This window comes from Danio rerio, chromosome 1 (assembly GCF_052040795.2).
Source record: "Danio rerio strain M-AB ecotype USA chromosome 1, GRCz13ab, whole genome shotgun sequence".
Lineage (NCBI taxonomy): Eukaryota > Metazoa > Chordata > Actinopteri > Cypriniformes > Danionidae > Danio > Danio rerio.
The window spans coordinates 41,381,557-41,398,604 of NC_141021.1; the positions used below are offsets into that span (position 1 = coordinate 41,381,557).

At 34.2% G+C, this 17,048-nt stretch overlaps 1 protein-coding gene across 9 annotated transcripts in view; it reads left to right on the forward strand.

Moving 5' to 3' along the window:
• Positions 1-17,048, forward strand: part of tenm3 (teneurin transmembrane protein 3) — a 971,756-nt gene that overhangs the window by 234,834 nt on the left and 719,874 nt on the right. For 3 of the 9 annotated variants that reach the window (XM_087235108.1, XM_087235117.1, XM_087235106.1), the window contains exon 1: positions 9,383-9,460. The exons of the other annotated variants lie outside the window; for them this stretch is intronic. The gene's annotated coding sequence lies outside the window, so the exon portion shown is untranslated. Of the gene's footprint in view, positions 1-9,382; positions 9,461-17,048 lie in introns of those variants that run through there. 9 annotated transcript variants of the gene reach the window in all.

Consider the following 17,048-nt stretch of genomic DNA (forward strand, 5'->3'; position numbering starts at 1 on the left):
CTACTGCAGTGTTTAGAACTTGGCTCTGCAAAGCTGGATTATACAATAGGTCAGAAATTGTTGTTGTTTTTTTCATAATATACCTGCAATAGTAATAATACTAATATTAATTTATTGTTATTATTATTATTATTGTAAACATTTTTGTAGTCGTCTTGAGCTCCTAACATGTTACAAAAGTATGAACGATGTTGCATTAGATGGAATATCATTCCTTACCGGTATTTTGTTTATTTTTGATGTGTTTGGTGCCTTCTTCTTTTTACCTCCCTCCTTCTCTGCTTTCGCATTTGCATATGATGCAATGACAAGTGCATTATCATAAACCTTTCATAAATGTCACATTTTTGGAAAGCTGTTACAAATATCTACTCTCATTATTCAAATACAGCATTAGCATCTTGTCTCTCACTAATATGCGCTACACTTGCCAAGGCAAGTGAATGAACTTGTCATTGTTGGGAGCTAATTTGTTGGGAAAAAACGTTGCCAGGTGAAGCAGTTCACAGCTGAAGGGCGATAATTCAATCGGCTGTTAAATCAACTATCATTGCTTGACATTGTGCCTGAGTACAATTAGGTTTAGTTGGGGATGTGATGTGCTTGCAGAAATGCTCACAGGACACGGCCATGCTAATAAAACAGAGATGGCACAACAGGGTGGGAGCTGCCAGTGAGAGCTTCACTTAGCATAGTAATCACATATCAGTTCCACGGTGTGGACTGTATGCTTATAATGTAAATAGCCTCTGCTGGGACACAACTGGTATGATGTTATGATATTAGCATGGTGAGGCAAACTCTTCCCTGCCTTCATTCGTTTACATAAACATATACAAGGTTAAGTGCAAGAAGTTTTCAAGCTTCCTAAATAGCATGTAGTTTGAAATGTCACAAATTATTTAAGAGTAATTACAATGATGAGTCGACTAGATGTGCAAAAAAATGAGAATGTGTTGTAAATTTTGGATTTCCATTCTATTTTGAATCTAGAACTGGGTTGGAAAGCAACTGTTCTGCTGAGTTTAGGTCCAGTTCCAATTCCACCTGAACCCGCTAATGAAGATCTTTGGAAACGTGATAAATTCAGTCAGGTGTGTTTGGAGCAGGTTGGAACTGAGGTTGAATTTCAAATAAATAAGTGAACATCCCTATGCCCTACTGCCTATGAAGTGCAGAGCCCTTGAAGTGAGTTCTTTGAAGGGTCAAGGGCTTGGTCATTGCATGTTCCCTGTATTAGCTGACTTAGAAGGGCCCTTCATGAAGAGATTCAAGTTCAGTTTGCAGAAAGGTTGCTCTAAAGAAACACAGTTACATACTCTTACATTATGTAGCTAGATAATATTGTAATGCATCATGATGATGAACTGATTGTTATATATTGTGTTGCATGTTATTATGTCACAAAAGGCAACAAAAGTTTATTTTGGAAACCAAATGTTTTACGGCTGCTACCTTCTGTTTTGCATTTGTCTAGTTCCTAGCATATACAGCAATTGTCAAATGTTTGTCATTTTTCACAACAAAAATGTCAAGCAGGAAATATGAATAAGAATAATTAACGACAGCAACAATAGATAAACAAATCAACATGATTTCTGAAGGATTGTGTGATGCTGAGAAATGAGGCATTATTATAATAATTGCAAGAATATGATGCAAATTCAGCTTAAATATTTAAATGATTAATTAAATTAATTAAATTACAGATTGCAACAAGAGTTTTTACAACATGTTTTTGAATTAAAATGTTACTGTTTCATTGTGTTTTTCTTGTTTTTATACCATTTCCATTATACCAAACATTACACAAAAAAGTGAATTTTGTCATTTGTAATATCATATTTATAGTTAAGCAGTTTTACATTTTTTAAAAGCCATTTTAAGGACAAAATTATTAGCCCCTTATAGCTAATTTTTTCCCGATACTCTACAGAACAAACCACCGTTATACAATAAATTATAAATTATAAATAAATTATAATAAATTATAAATTAATTCACCTAGTTAAGCATTTAAATGTCACTTTAAGCTGTATAGAAGTGTCTTGAAAAATATTTAGTCAAATATTATTTGCTGTCATCATGACAAAGATAAAATAAATCAGTTATTAGAAATGAGTTATTAAAACTATTATGTTTAGAAATGTGTTGAAAAAACCTTCTCTCCGTTAAACAGAAAATGTGGAAAAAATAATTCATGGGGGCTAATAATTCTGACTTCAACTGTATATATATCACAAAATTGTATATACTGATTGTTTTATTATTATTATTATTATTAATAATATTAATTATAGTAATAATTGTTTTAGTTGTGTAAATAAAGCATGCATGTACTCATGTGTATGTAAAGTATAATGTATGCATGATTAATTGGTAAACAGAACAGGCACGCAGTCTCTGAATTTTCTCTTTAGTCCCTACTGTACGTGTATGCATTTAAATCCATAATCTCTTCATTTAGTCTATTCAGTTAAATAGAATAATTTGTAAAACTGCACCAAGCATATTCACAACACCCCAGTTCAGTTGTGTTATTTAATCTGAATACAATTAAAAGAGAATGCTAAATGCTAATACAGCCTTTTCCTTGTGGACACTGGTTATTTACTTCCATTTCAAAATCTAACTTGATAACCTTCTTCAATGTCAAACATGTCTTCTATGTCTTGCTTCTTTGTTTGTGTGCGCGTTGTATCTTAAAGATGATTGATTGCTACATGCAACTCTGTCACATTTGAAGTGAAAGATCCCATCAATTACAGTCTCAAAATATGTAGTTGAAAGTCAGAGGCTGAATCTCCTTGGAGCCCTCACAAGTGGATGTGCCGCACAGCTGGGATGATTTAAATTTAAAATCAGGCAGTTCAGGAGAATTCAAATTCAATTTAATGACTTTGCAGACCGGAAAAAGCATTGATTAGAATTCATTTCCTGCACTCTATCCACACCCCGAAAAAGCAGCAGCAAAGTCAAAAAAGTTATATCGTTTATTGGTGATTTCTTAACCTGTAGAAGATATTAGACTTCAAATAGCACGTCTCCAGGCCTCTGCATATCATTTGTGAAGTCTGTCCTGACTTTTCCATACCCTCTTTCTCGGTGCGCGGTTTGAGAGTAGGGCAAAATACTGAACTAGACAGGTTTGCTAATGTCCCGTAGTCTTCCTGCACTTGGGAAACCGAAGAATCTAGAAGAGGATCAGCATTTCAGATTCATTGCATATGAAAGGGGGCTCTTAAAACGACCAAGAGCACCATATAGGCAACTGCTGCATGAATTTATGAAACTTCAAAGATACAATGGTCATCTGTAGGCAAGCTGACACGCGTCTCGGTCATCAGTGATTATGCTGAAGTGCTAAAAGTTTCATGCCGGATGGCTCAGTGATAACAAAAGCATTGTCAAAGTGAGGTGGTAAGCTTTACTGTACGTGTATGTGTGTGGTGAATTATTGAGTGCTACCACAGGCTTTCTATGAATTATTGGTGTAAGACACCAGCTGACAGCACTATGTCAACCACAGAGATTCCAAATGCAGACACTGCTCTTAAACCCCCCTCATACAAAAAAACACCAACTATGTGATGGCAGGTGTTCTGTTCCTGCAGTTAACCCGCAACAGAGCCTTCAGATGTTCTCTCGCCCGCACCGACTTCTTCTGTGTACCAAAACGCATTTAAACAGGATGAATTTTATACTTCATATACTTGAACAAAGTTCCAAGAAATGTCCTGGAGGGGCTGAATCTCCAAGAATGTAGGAAAGACTTTCATACCAAGCTTAGGTGCTTCTAACTTTTTTTATTCTTTTTTTTTTTTTTTTTTTTTACTTTGCTCATAGAAATATTCTGGGTTTTCAGGCATGATGATTCGAGAGGTACATACTTGCATGCATGCTGACTATATATATATCAGTCCGTCAATATTTCCTCATACTATGGTCGCTGAAAATGGCAAGTATATGTTTTATTCTTAATTGTGTAATTCTGGATTGCAAAAGTAAGCCTGCCATTGACTACTCTTGATCATCTTAGCGGGAGCAAATGTCTGTGACAAATGGAAGCGTGGAATCAAAGGAAGGCAGTTAACAAGAGATAGATGATAGGTTGCTGGAAAGGAGTGGAATGAAGTAAGCAAAAGTGATTAATGTTTTATATGGCTGGGTGATCGGATGGTAAGTTTCAAATAATTTTTTTGTCCTAGGTTATCTGCACAGCTTTCAACTTAAAAAAAAAATAATAGCGATTTAAAAAAATCTATTTAAATTCCTCTATATTTTTATAGCACTTTTGCAGTGTAGACTGTGTCAAAGCAGCTTAACATAGAAGTTTTAGTAAATTGAAGCTGTGTCAGTCCGGTTTTCAGAGTTGATTAAATCAAATTGATGAATGACAATAAGGAAAATGTACTAACAAAACATACTGCAATCAGTTCAGTCAGACTGGATGAAACACAAGATTGTGTTCACTTTCTGTGCATTTAAAAGGTCAAAGCAACCCAATTGTTTAAATGTAAATTTTCAACACTCATGGTTATTTCTTAAGTAGACCTACTGTAAATGATGTGGACTTCCACAGATCTTTCTGTTGTGTAAACTTTGCATTTATGTGAACTTGAATCTGAGAACTTTTTTTCTGTCTTGACATGATGATGTGGTCTATTAGCATCCTCCATGTGCCTAATATTGCATAAACCATTCGGTGTGATTGCAAATGTTTTTGCAATGTCAATTTATAATCTGTTTAGTCTAATAATATGATTCATTATTACTATTATTATTATTATTATTATTATTATTATTATTAGTAGTAGTAGTAGTAGTAGTGGTAGGACTACCAGTATTATTATTATTATCATTATTATTATTATTATTATTATTATTATTATTGTGGGTAATACTTTCACCTTACAGCAAAAAGGTCGCTATTTCAAGCCTCGGCAGGGTCAGTTGCCGTTTCTTTGTGGAGTCTGCATGTTCTCCCCGCTTCCGCGTGGGTTTCCTTTGGTTGCTCCGGTGACCCCCACAACTCCAAACACATGCGATACAGGTGAATTGGGAGTGAAAACCTAAATTGTTTATAGTGTATGTGTGTGAATGAGTGTGTATGGATGTTTCCCAGTGATGGGTTGCAGCTGAAAGGGCATCCGCTGCGTAAAAACATATGCTAGATAATTTGGTGGTTCATTCCGCTGTAGACCCCAGATTAATAAAGGGACTAAGCCAAAACGAAAATAAATGAATGAATTAATAATAATAATAATAATAATAATAATAATAATAATAATAATAATTATTATTATTATTATTATTATTATTATTATTATTTCTTGTAATTAATTAATCCAGTTCTGTAATTAATCTAATTCGGTCATGCCATGATAATCTGCAGGATATACACCTCTATATAGCTTTGGAACAAACATTAAGTTCAATAATAAAATAGAATGAAATAAAATAAATCTTAACAGAACAAAAAAAAAAAGTGAAGTCAAATATGTGGCTGCATGTTCAGTAAGATTATAGATCAATAACATTAAATTCTTGTAATTTGCTTTGGATAAAATGATCTGCTAAGTAAATACATGTAAAAAGGCACCTTCTAGTACAAAATATTTATTTTACTTTTTAGTTTGAAGGCGAATTTATATAGCTAAACTAATAACGTTACTTTGACTAAAGTTTCTCATATCTACAGCAATGATACTTTATTCCCTTTACTTGGTCACCAGTGATTTGGGTGGAACTCATCTAAGTAAGGCTCAGCAGGATCCAACAGTGTCTATTCGCTTTGGTGTGGGACTCAACAGGCAACATAGAAATCCGGGATGGATGATGCTGTTTTCAGCTGCAGGGAAGTGCAGTGTTAAAGTTTGTTTGAGAACTGCCTATGGCTGGGACTTACATGTCTCTCCGTATGTACAGTATTCCTATAATGTTGTTGCCGAAGCATATTTACCCATAAGGCATCGGGTGGTGGCTGAACACTTCAGCTCTGAAATCCCATATTGTAAGCCATGTATACTAAAAATGCCTAGAAGTCTAGAGGTAAACCTGTTGCTTACTTTAAGAGACCTGGCAGTACAGTGAATGTATGCTATAAATCTTTCACAATTTTGCATTTGAAGTCACGACAGAAAGCATGGAATGTAATTATTATTTCAATATAGAGTTATTGGATCATTATTTGTGATAGACACACATTTTTGCAACATTTTTAGTTCCCTTGAACTTTTTGGTTTTCTACTTCTCTTCAATTTTATCAGTGCGAGAAAACTAATGCCATCAAAAAACCATCCAGCGTGTTGAATATAAATGTTTAATCTGACATTTATTTGCAGTCCAGTGGGTTTCATTTGAATGATGTAAATCTGCTGAAGTGTTTACTCTCAGCCCAAGTTGTCAACAGCCGTTGAGTTGTACAATCCGTGAAGGAGATCAAGCTCTCAGTAAATTTTGGAGACAGTTCACATGTGCTTGAGCAAAGCCAGTGCTGCTTAATACAGAGGACTGTTAGAATCTAGTCTGTTTGCTCATGGAAGTTTTTACTGGTTGTGTTACAGGTTTTTATGCATACTTTGAAATGCTGGTTTTAAGGCAAGGTGCTGGAGGTGAATATAATTTTAATAAATAATTTTAATAAATATTATTTTAATTAAGGTACATACTTTTCTAGAAAAAAAATAAAAAATCAACATTATATTAAGCAAGATTTAAAATGTATTAGTTCATTTAATTGTTTATTTATTTATTTATTTATTTAATTAATTGTTTATGCATTTATTTATTTATTTATTTAAGGTATATCTTGTCATTTAATAAAGCAGAAAAACTGTATAGCTAGAACAAAAATATTTATAATAAGGTACATTTTAAATAAACATATCCTTCTATAAAAAACCTTTAAAATATAGATATGAATAAAACTGGTGGATGTAAGTGGTGATATGAAGTGGATGTATATGGCTCAGTGCAGGTGAAAAAGCTTTTTAGAAAATGAATATGATTAAAATCTACAGACATAAATTGATACAGTGCAATAAAAGGAACACTTCAAATTAAGCCAAAAAGCTCAAATTCCATAAAATTGTCAGGTTCATGAAAAGCTGTTTTTTTGCCTGCAGTGCCTTTACCCTAAATACATTTTTTTTTCTGTTTAGAAAATATTTTATTTAGCATATTGTATGGTAGTTCATATTGAACAGCCTATTTCATGCTGTAGAACCTTCTCAGATAGCAGGTTTTAATGTAAATGAGCATTAAATATATAGAGTATCTCCTTGGTGGAACCCTAAAGGCACAAATGTCATCAGGTCAAAATCAGCTGGCTGAAGACTATGTTGTCTTAATGATAAAAGTGAGTTGCCTTACTGTACACCACTGTCATGTGGCCAGCGGAGAATTTCTGAAAGAACAGAGGTGGTTTGCCAAGCAGAACTAACGAAGGGCCTGTGAACGATACCGATTCCTGCAGGAGAAACCAGGAAGGGGTGAAGATACATACTGTAGATTTTTAAGTCTTCAGCAGTGTAATTCTCACATATGCTTTAGCAAAAGCCCAACTAGGCATGCATAAAGTTGATTCATCCACGATGAATAACCTTGATTTTAGTAGAGAAAGAACTGGGAATTTCAATAAAGCTTAAGCTGTACTTTATTTTCTCAGTTTGAAGTGTGTTGACTTGTCGGTCCCTTGTGGGTGGTTTCACAGGCATGCAGGCAATCGCTCGAGTTATTATTTCTTCTTCTGTTTTCCTTGTTACTGTAAGTTTATGAGGACAGTGCCCATATATTCCCAAAATGCTATGCAGAAGGGAAAATAAAACTCACCCTGGTGTAATAAACAATTTGATTTTTAATAAGCGCAGCATGACTCGAACATCGGGATGCTTTTAAACACGTACTGTCACGGTAATGACTATGTTTCATGCGGGACAGTTAAAAGAATATTATTGGATGAGCTAGTGTGAGTTAGTCTCCTTTATTTTATTGTTCGCGCACATGCAAGTGTACCGCTTGCAAAGTATAATCTAACTGCCCTGCAGTTTACCCTGCAGATGAGCAGGAAAATGAATGAAAGCTGATTAAAATACTCAGCCAGTTGTGTTTGGCTACTGCAGATTAAAATACAGAAATGAAGGAGAGTGTGAGATTTTATGATTTTATTCAGTACACTAGAAAAATATGTTTATTGGTCTTACAGTACTTGTGTATTGGACTTTTGCTTAATGCCGTTCTAGTGAAATGAACAAAAAAGCAGTGCAGTGGCTTTATATCTACTGAAAGTAAAAAAAAAATGCAACAATAGTTTACTTGGTTTTAAAATCTTAAGAATTGTTCATTTTAATGATCTTAAACCCTCTAAAGTAATAGTATACAGTTATTTGTTTCTTTTATTTTGTCAAATATGTGCAGACACTAAAAAAATACAGTAGCTCTCGGAAAGTGTATCCCAGCATTGATATTGCAAGAAAAGAAAAGCAATTTAGGTCACATAGCAAGAACACTGTGCTAAACATATTTTGGATAAATTCAGAATTTATTTTTCTTTCTTTCTTTTTTTCTTTTGTTTTGCTCTTATTTCCAGCAGTGATTTGTGATTTAAAAAAACAAAAAGATAGCCTAATAATCACACCCACCATGGCTATGTCCTTTTTGTTTTTGACTTCTTAAAGGTTAAACGATTGCTTGTACTTTCGAGTGATGAGATAGCTCATGGTCAAGATGGTCAAATCCAACAAAGTCAAAATATATCACATGTACAAAATATTTTCCAAAGACGAAAAAAATCAGCCTCTAACTAAATATGTAAATAAATTATGATTTGTGTCATAACTTAATAGCATTAGGAAAAAAGTAAGAAGGAAATTAAGTGTCAGCTCTTAGATCTCTGAGAGTTAAAGATGCACGGACATCTGATAATCCAGGGTTAACCTGTCACGAGACCAGTTTGTGATGTGCATGGGCTAAAACAAAGACACGCACGAGAGAGTCGCTGTTTCCCTCCACAGACACGTTGCGCTCATCCACACAGTGCTTTTCGCTCATCCTTGTAGGACCTCAATCAGTGGTCAGTGTACACACACACTTTGCATCGCTTTCTCCCCACGGAAGCTGCTCTTCAGCACCGGGCGCGAGAACAATTCCCCAACTTCACTTCACGTGCGCTACACAAGCCGCCGTGTGCGTACGCTCACGTTCTGTCACATTCATCGACGGTAAGCTCACGCAAGAAAACCTCTGTCTGACTGACTGTCTCTGAGGCGGAGAAGTAGAGAGAGAGAGAGAGGGAGAGAGAAAGTGAGAGAGAGAGGGGAAAAAAGAAAGAGAATTTCTCCTCACCGAGCTGCTTATTTTCTCTGTCAAGCGTGTATCATCCGCTGTGTGGTGAAAAGCGCAGACCTGCGTGGGACCGATTTCCCGCCGCTGCACGGAGGAACCAACCGTCCTCTGAAAGGTAAAAGTTACCTCACACCTCTTCAATGTGATGTCTTTGTAGGTTACGCTTCTTTGTAGTACTTTTGTTTTTCCTTATTCACCTTAAGACAGCTAAACATTTATGTAAAGTGACAAAATCATAAAGAAGGGTAATGGGTGTGCGTAATTCATTTTCCCCAACGTCTGTTTGTGAACACTGTGAATTCCGTTTATACGTGCGGAATATACAGTCATATCTAAATGAATTATTGAAGGATTTCGTTTTATGTTTATCATGCGTAGTACTCAACTGTAGCCACATTAATCGTGTCTGATACCTGTTGATACCCCTTACAACACTCATTAAACATTTTATACTCATTTTTCAAGAAGCAAACGGAAAACGTATTATAATAATAATGATAAATTATTTTTAGCATAATAATAATAATAATAAATAAACTCTTATTAATTTCATATTTATTTATTTGTCTTATAAATGACTGCCTGTTATGCAATTTATTAAATACAAGCCCAAAGACTTTAACAAAAGTACAAAAGCTGTCTGAAGATACTGTGGCGGGAAGTTTAGAGTTCATACAGTATAATTGGTGGTTGTTAAATGTTTTATATTGAAGTTAAGACCAGGGTTTAGATATGTTCAGTAAAGGGTGATAGCATAATTGGTTGTGGTTAACATGCTGTAATAACTGAACAAACAACGTTTATTTTTTTAATACAAAATAACTTTTTGAAACAATGCATTTATCTTTAACCGGCCACACATATTTTATTTATTTTTTAGTTTTGTAACAGATAGAAAAAAATGACTTAAGAAATAAGATGACAATAGTTGACTTTTACGATGATTGGGTATATTCATATAACAAATATATATTTGCATATTTATAATAATGTTAAATAGCTGTTCAATTAGTGTTTTTTACACTTTTAATCGTCTAACCATTTACATTTTTTTCTATGTTTAAACTTTTACACTATATATATATATATATATATATATATATATATATATATATATATATATATATATATATATGTGTGTTTGTGTGTTGAAACAACTTTGACTTAGTAAAAGATTTATTAAAATTTGCAATATTTGTTAAACCTATTATTTAGATTATTATTTATTATTTATCTATTATTTACATAATTATTAATGTTTTGATGACTTAAAAAAAAAAAAAAATATATATATATATATATATATATATATATATATATATATATATATATATTATAAAGTAGCTTTAAAATCTTTTATTAATTTTATTGACAAAATTAATTATTAATAATAGTCATCTACAGTATATGTCTACAGTATAATAAGTTTAATTGTAACTGTTCATTTTGAAGGGAATTTTTGAAATAAAAATAATTCCTAAGTGTAGCATTAGAAATGACACAATTTTAAGTTATTTTGGAGATTTACGATAGTTGCACCTGAGTTAGGACTAAGGAGAGCTAAATTCTTTGTATGTCTATCATGAACTAGAATATTTCTTTTATTATGAAGTAGGATGACTCCATTTTGAATCGACCTCTCCTGTAAGACAAGAATTGAAATGTTCCCTGTATATACACCTCAGAAACCTAATAGCACTGTACTCTGAGACCGTGTTTAAATTGAGTTGATCCAAGAAATGCTTTATTGAAATTGTAATACTTCACCCTTGTAAATGTGTTATTTCTCTGTAATGGGCAATCATGAGCGCTGTTCCCACATTCAGATGCGCCTGATGTCCTTACAGAGGAGTTTTATTGCAGATGATAGTCTTTGCACTAGTTGAAATACCTGGAAATGGGCCCAGGAACAGGTGCCAAGCAACACAATTAAGAGATCAATAGGGTGATGAGACAGCTGGGCAGAGAAAGTGAGAGAGGAAAGATTGGGTGGGGGAATCAGGTGCTAGAGAGGGGCAGAGAAACCAAGCAAGATGTTGTAATTAAGGCTAAATGGGGGTGAAGAGACACCAGAGAATGCATCCAAGCGGTAATTTGTTTTTTATTGAATATATTTATCAACATTAAATGACTTTTTTATTTTGGAAACGGCAAAGTAACTTTAGCCAAGACTGGCCGCATACATAAATCTGATGATTCAACATAACAGCGAGCAGCTGTTGTGCTCATGAGGGCATTTTCCGAGCGCCGTGGTAGTTGATGGATCATGGCCGTACCACACTCATTGAAATTGATTATCGATATGCATCATTTGTTTTCTTTATTGCACCTTTCCTCATTTAGAAAGAAACTCAAGAATTTAATAACATCAGTCACTCACTACGAGTTCTGGCATGTATTATGGCTTACAAATAATTACCGATGGAAATTCGGTTTTATTGTTATGTTGTTTGTTTAGAATCAGTTGCGCATTCGTTTTCAAGTGCAGCTCATCACTGTGATTGCTCAACTGCTGCTAAAAGGCATTATGAGATGCTGGGGAAGAAAAATTGATGGAATGCAGTGTTTTTTGCTGCTTTTGACACACTAGCCAATACTTGCTGTGTCTTATGTAGGCGCCAAATATATTTATAGTCAGGTCACACTATTTTGGATTGCGCCTGTCAAACATTGAAACCGTGCAGCATGCTGCATGTTTCTGCTGAATGTGTCCTCAAGTAGCGTTTGTATTCTGAGCGTGTGCGAGCAGAGACCCTTTCATGACCCTTGCAGTAGCCACATAAGTTCACAAGAGATAGTGGTCTGATCCCTTCCTCTGAACTTGCAGACAGTCGCACAAATCTCTTGAGTGTTGCTCAAGATTGAAGCTTTATCAACTGCTCAGGTGTGCCAGCCTGCAGGAGGATCTCTGAAATGGGTTTAATTGCAGCTGGAGATACCTATAAGGCAGCGACGGCAGATCTCTTATTCGCTCCAGCAGTGTGCTGATTTAGGGGTGTAATTTCTTAATTACGCTTCTTTAATTAAAGCTCAGAAGGAGGTTATTGCATTGTTCGACTTAATTCGCTGTAAGTCTTTTCATTCAAAATATAACTTGATACCTTGGGATGGTGCCACAGAGATTTTAAAAACGTGACATTAAATTGTCTTTCCTTCAGATATAATGATAGAGTCGACAACCGTGGATAACACATGATGCATCAGTTTTCCACAGTCAAGATGTCTGGATGAAAATGGCAGGTCTCTGTCTGATCTTTACCAGAGAGGTTAGTTTTTTGACAAAGTGAATCTGCTGGATGTATTTGACTTTTGTGACCTCACACCTCTTATGTTCTGGTCTTCTGAGTGCATCTGATAAATGTTGTGTTTTATTTTGTTTTTACTAAAAATGTTGTGAAATTTTTTGGTACACCATGTTGTTGACTTTGGAAGTGTGTATGTGACTGGTATGTGTGGTTATGTTCAGATCTGAAGCTGGTCAGAGTAAGCCAATGAACAAATTTAATGCGGAGTTCTAGCTTCAGAAATCCAGCTAAAATTAATCTAAGCGAATCAGAACAAAGCAATAGTTTTGAAAAGTGTATGCCCTCCATACTACTTTTTATTTATTTTATTTTTTTTAATTGTTTGATCTTTTTTAGTCTGCGCTGCTGATTGTGGCAGTCCAACATTCCACCTTTAATTAAGTCAGTGTAAGGTATGAAGTTCTATTGAATTTCGTGGCTTGTGAAGGTTTGCTTTGATTTTTTTCTTTATTATTATTATTCTTATTTTAAATCAGGCACTTCATCAAGCCAGAAAAACTAGTCATGAATTCAAATTCTTGCACTCTTTAAACTAATAGTCAACTCAAGGAGAAGAGATAGGCAAAGTGTGGCATTTGCAGGACTGAGAAAAAGCAATGGTTTATTTTTTTAGATTTCAGGTGAACAGCATGCGATATGGGATAAATGGTTCTCGGTTGGCTGTCCTTGGCTGTACTCAAAATAATAAAGCGACAGTTTGTCATGAAGCATCAAAAGCAACTGTACTGCGTGCAAGGTCAGACTAGCCTATAGAAAAATTTGAATATTACTTGCATATTACAGATAATTAAATGTACAGTTAACTAAATTGTAAATTAGTGGGAAATTTAGGGTCAGTTCAATTTCATGTTATCCACAACGAAAAAAAAAAAGGATTAGCTTTTCTTCTCAAAGAAGGTTTCATATCGACAAGTTCACAGGTGTTAAACTGGCCCGAAATGGAAGAGCATAGGTGGCTAACCTTGATAAAATATAGGTGGAGTGTGAAATGAAGGTTTAGGTGGCATAATACAGAAGAGCATGTGTTCCGTTAAGAGTGAAATATAGATATGAATCATAATTGAGTGAAAGGTTACATAAAATAGTGTCCTGACATTTCTCCTGTTGTGGAGGTCACCTTAGCTTTGATATCAGTACAATAAAGTGGCCAATGTTTTTGCATGCTGCTTTTGACTCCAGAGTGACACGACACCAGGTCCCCAACAGGTGGCTGCGGCCAGTCTTGGTGTGACAGTGAAAGGACTCCTAGAAGGAAGGTCAAAACAAAACACTTGCCAAGTGTGAGTGAAAATTGGTTTGGTAATTAATACATGGTTTGAATAATGCATGTTACTTGCATCTACAAAAAAAGGAAATTTGATAATGAGTTTGAATAGATTTTTCTTTTCTGTTTTTCGCACTACTACTAATTACAAAATAAACAGATGGACAAAAATCTAGTTTTGTTATTAGGACGAACATATTATTAAAAAAGTGCAATTGTCGCTAAAGATCGTTTTTATTGCTTAAAATAATAATCCCAAATCACTTGAAATTGAAAGGAATCCAAATCCAAAGGAATTTTAGGATCGTATCTGAAAGCATTTGTGTCAGATAAAGCGTATCTATAGCTTAATAAAAATTTACTTGCGATAATGTGTTTTTTAATTCGCAGTTTTCTTTGGTGGTAGATGTTCAAAAGCTCTAACTGCGGATGTTGATATGTTTTTTTGACTGGATTGTCTAGAGATTAAAGGGAATATATGTGTGTGTTTTGCTGCCCGACCTCTAAGCAATAAGAAGAAACAATGGAGCAGAAACAGTTGTTCTTATCATTCATTTATTGCTTTGGTTTATCTCTCTAAGGGTTGTAAAGGTTCCGGATGATTTGTAATTTCTCTGCTTCCTTTGTAATTACTGGTTGGTTGTACACATCCAAAAGAGACAGAGAACATCCCGATTTCTGTGTTTGTGACTGGCATGCCTGCAAACAAAAATCAATACTGCAATGTATTGCTCATCCCCTACTCTTCCCAGAATTTCTAATGGTGGATTTTCTGGCCATGAATCTTTTTTTCAGCTGCAGAAAACTTCCTTTTATTGTTACAGGGTAGCTTTTTAGAACGAACCAGATGACACATTGATTGATGTCTAAATTGATGATTCCCCCTTTCGTTCCCTTCACTTAAAATTAAGGGCATCAGAAAGAATAAAAGCCAGATAGCAAAAGAAAGTGGCATCTGTGATGGAACTGGAAAGTGAGAAATGAACGCCAGCATGAACTGGGATTGACTAGATGGCTCAGATAGACAGCAGTAACGATCTGAAGCAGTCTTTGTTGGTGTGAAAGAACACATGTCTGTGTGGCAGCTTTCCATTCATGTTTTCACTAATGTATTTGTATCTTTGTATCAGCATTGTAGGTTTAGCGAATTTTCAGCTACCCGAGTCTAGAGGAGCGAAATTGACCAAACTTGGAATGAGTTTGGTTTGTGGTATTTATTTATTTTTTATTTTAAATTTTTTATAATTTTTTACATTTTGTATTTATTTATTTTTTGATTTGTGTTGTGTAGTAGTATTCGTGTTATGTTACAGGATAATATAAAAATATTTTTTCCTTCGTAGAATTGTGAGAGTAGTGCACTTTATACATCTGGTCATCTTTTCTTCTGCTTTCTTTTTATTTACTGCGTATGTTTACACAGTAGACTACCAGCACAACGGTGAATAAATATGTCATAGACATCATTAATCTTTAAATGTCTTCAGTCTCCTCACATCAACCTTTTCTGCTGGTTTTTCTCCATGTGCGATTATGCCGTGAAGACTGTATGTATTTTGCATGAAATCAAAGCATTTTAACAAGTATGCTGTATTGTCAGTACATCCCAAATATTGTAGGTTTAATTCAGACAAAATTAATATTTAATAAATTGATTTTAATGAGACAAATGTCCGGTTTGCTCTCAATGAGATGCATACATGTTAGAGAAATCCCAACAGATGAAGCGGAACTGCACTATAACCAGTGGTGTAAAGTTACAAATTACAAATAATCAAATTACTGTAATTAAGTAGTTTTTTTCATTTGTTAGTAGTTTTAAAAATGTGTACTTTTACTTTCCCTTGAGTAAATTTTGAGTGCTGTATCAGTACTTCTTCCTCCACTATATTCCTTCAACCTGCAGTCACTACTTTATTTTTCTTATTTATTGACCTTATTCTAAAATGCGGAAGTGCGCCTGTTTTCGTGATTGTCTTAGAACTTCCGATTCAGATGCCTATGGGAGAAATGACAAGGAATAATAAACGGCAGAAAATGGTCAAACTACTTGCTCTACAAACAAATGTTTGCATGACTATACAGAACAAGTAGAGTAATATAATACGAAAATATCAAATTGCAACATCAAGCAGCGTAACGAGCAGTTTTTAACGTCAAAAAATGAATTAAAGTGAATGAGACCGGAAGTCTCAAGCCAAAAAGATTCAAATGGCATCGCCCGCTCGTCGGCGGAGAATAAGGTGAATAGGGATTAGAAAAATTAATCCTGTGATCCCTGTCCAATCAGATCGCACATAGAAAGTAAGTCGCATCATACTGAACAACCTCAAGACATAGGGGATTTATAAATTTAGCAAACTGTTTGGAAGCTTTAAAAGTGTCCAAAAATATGTAAAAAATATGCATATGCAATAACTCAGAGGCTGTTTAGATGCATGCCACTGAGAAGATGAATGATTTTACTGTATAATGACAGAAATGGTCTTAAACAGTAACTAAATGCACTACAGAATGTTTTTTTACACACACATCCACAAATTAAATGTAAATGCATCAGCTTTTAACAACGTAATACTTACTACTCTTGTGTCATTTTAAAAGGGCTACTTTTTTCTCATATTTTGAGTAATGTTTACAACAGATACTATACTGTATTTGCATATTTTTACTTTACTTTTAATTAAGTACTGTTTCCAACCTTTAAAATGAAATCTATTTTGTAATTGGAAATTCACTTTTGATTTATGTTTTAGTTAAATGTTAAAAGTTAAACTAAATAAATATTGAAGCGATATTTGAGCAAATATTAGACAAACGTGTGCCAAATTTTATTTTACTGCTTAATAATTTCCAAAAAATAATTTTACTAAATGTGTAATATTTATTGTTTAGAATCAGTACCAAATTGCTTGAAATTGATGTGTATCACAGATTAAAGCACAATTTTAATGTACTATATACTGTATGCATATTGCATTTATGCCATTTTAGTGGTGCCAATTGTACACACAACATAGTGTAACCACTTAGACCAAAATTTTTATATTCATTATTTTCTGTCAAAAAATATTTTAAAAGGTTCTGTTTAATTTAAGGTCTAAAACAATTAGTTTTTGGCATTAGGACAGAAT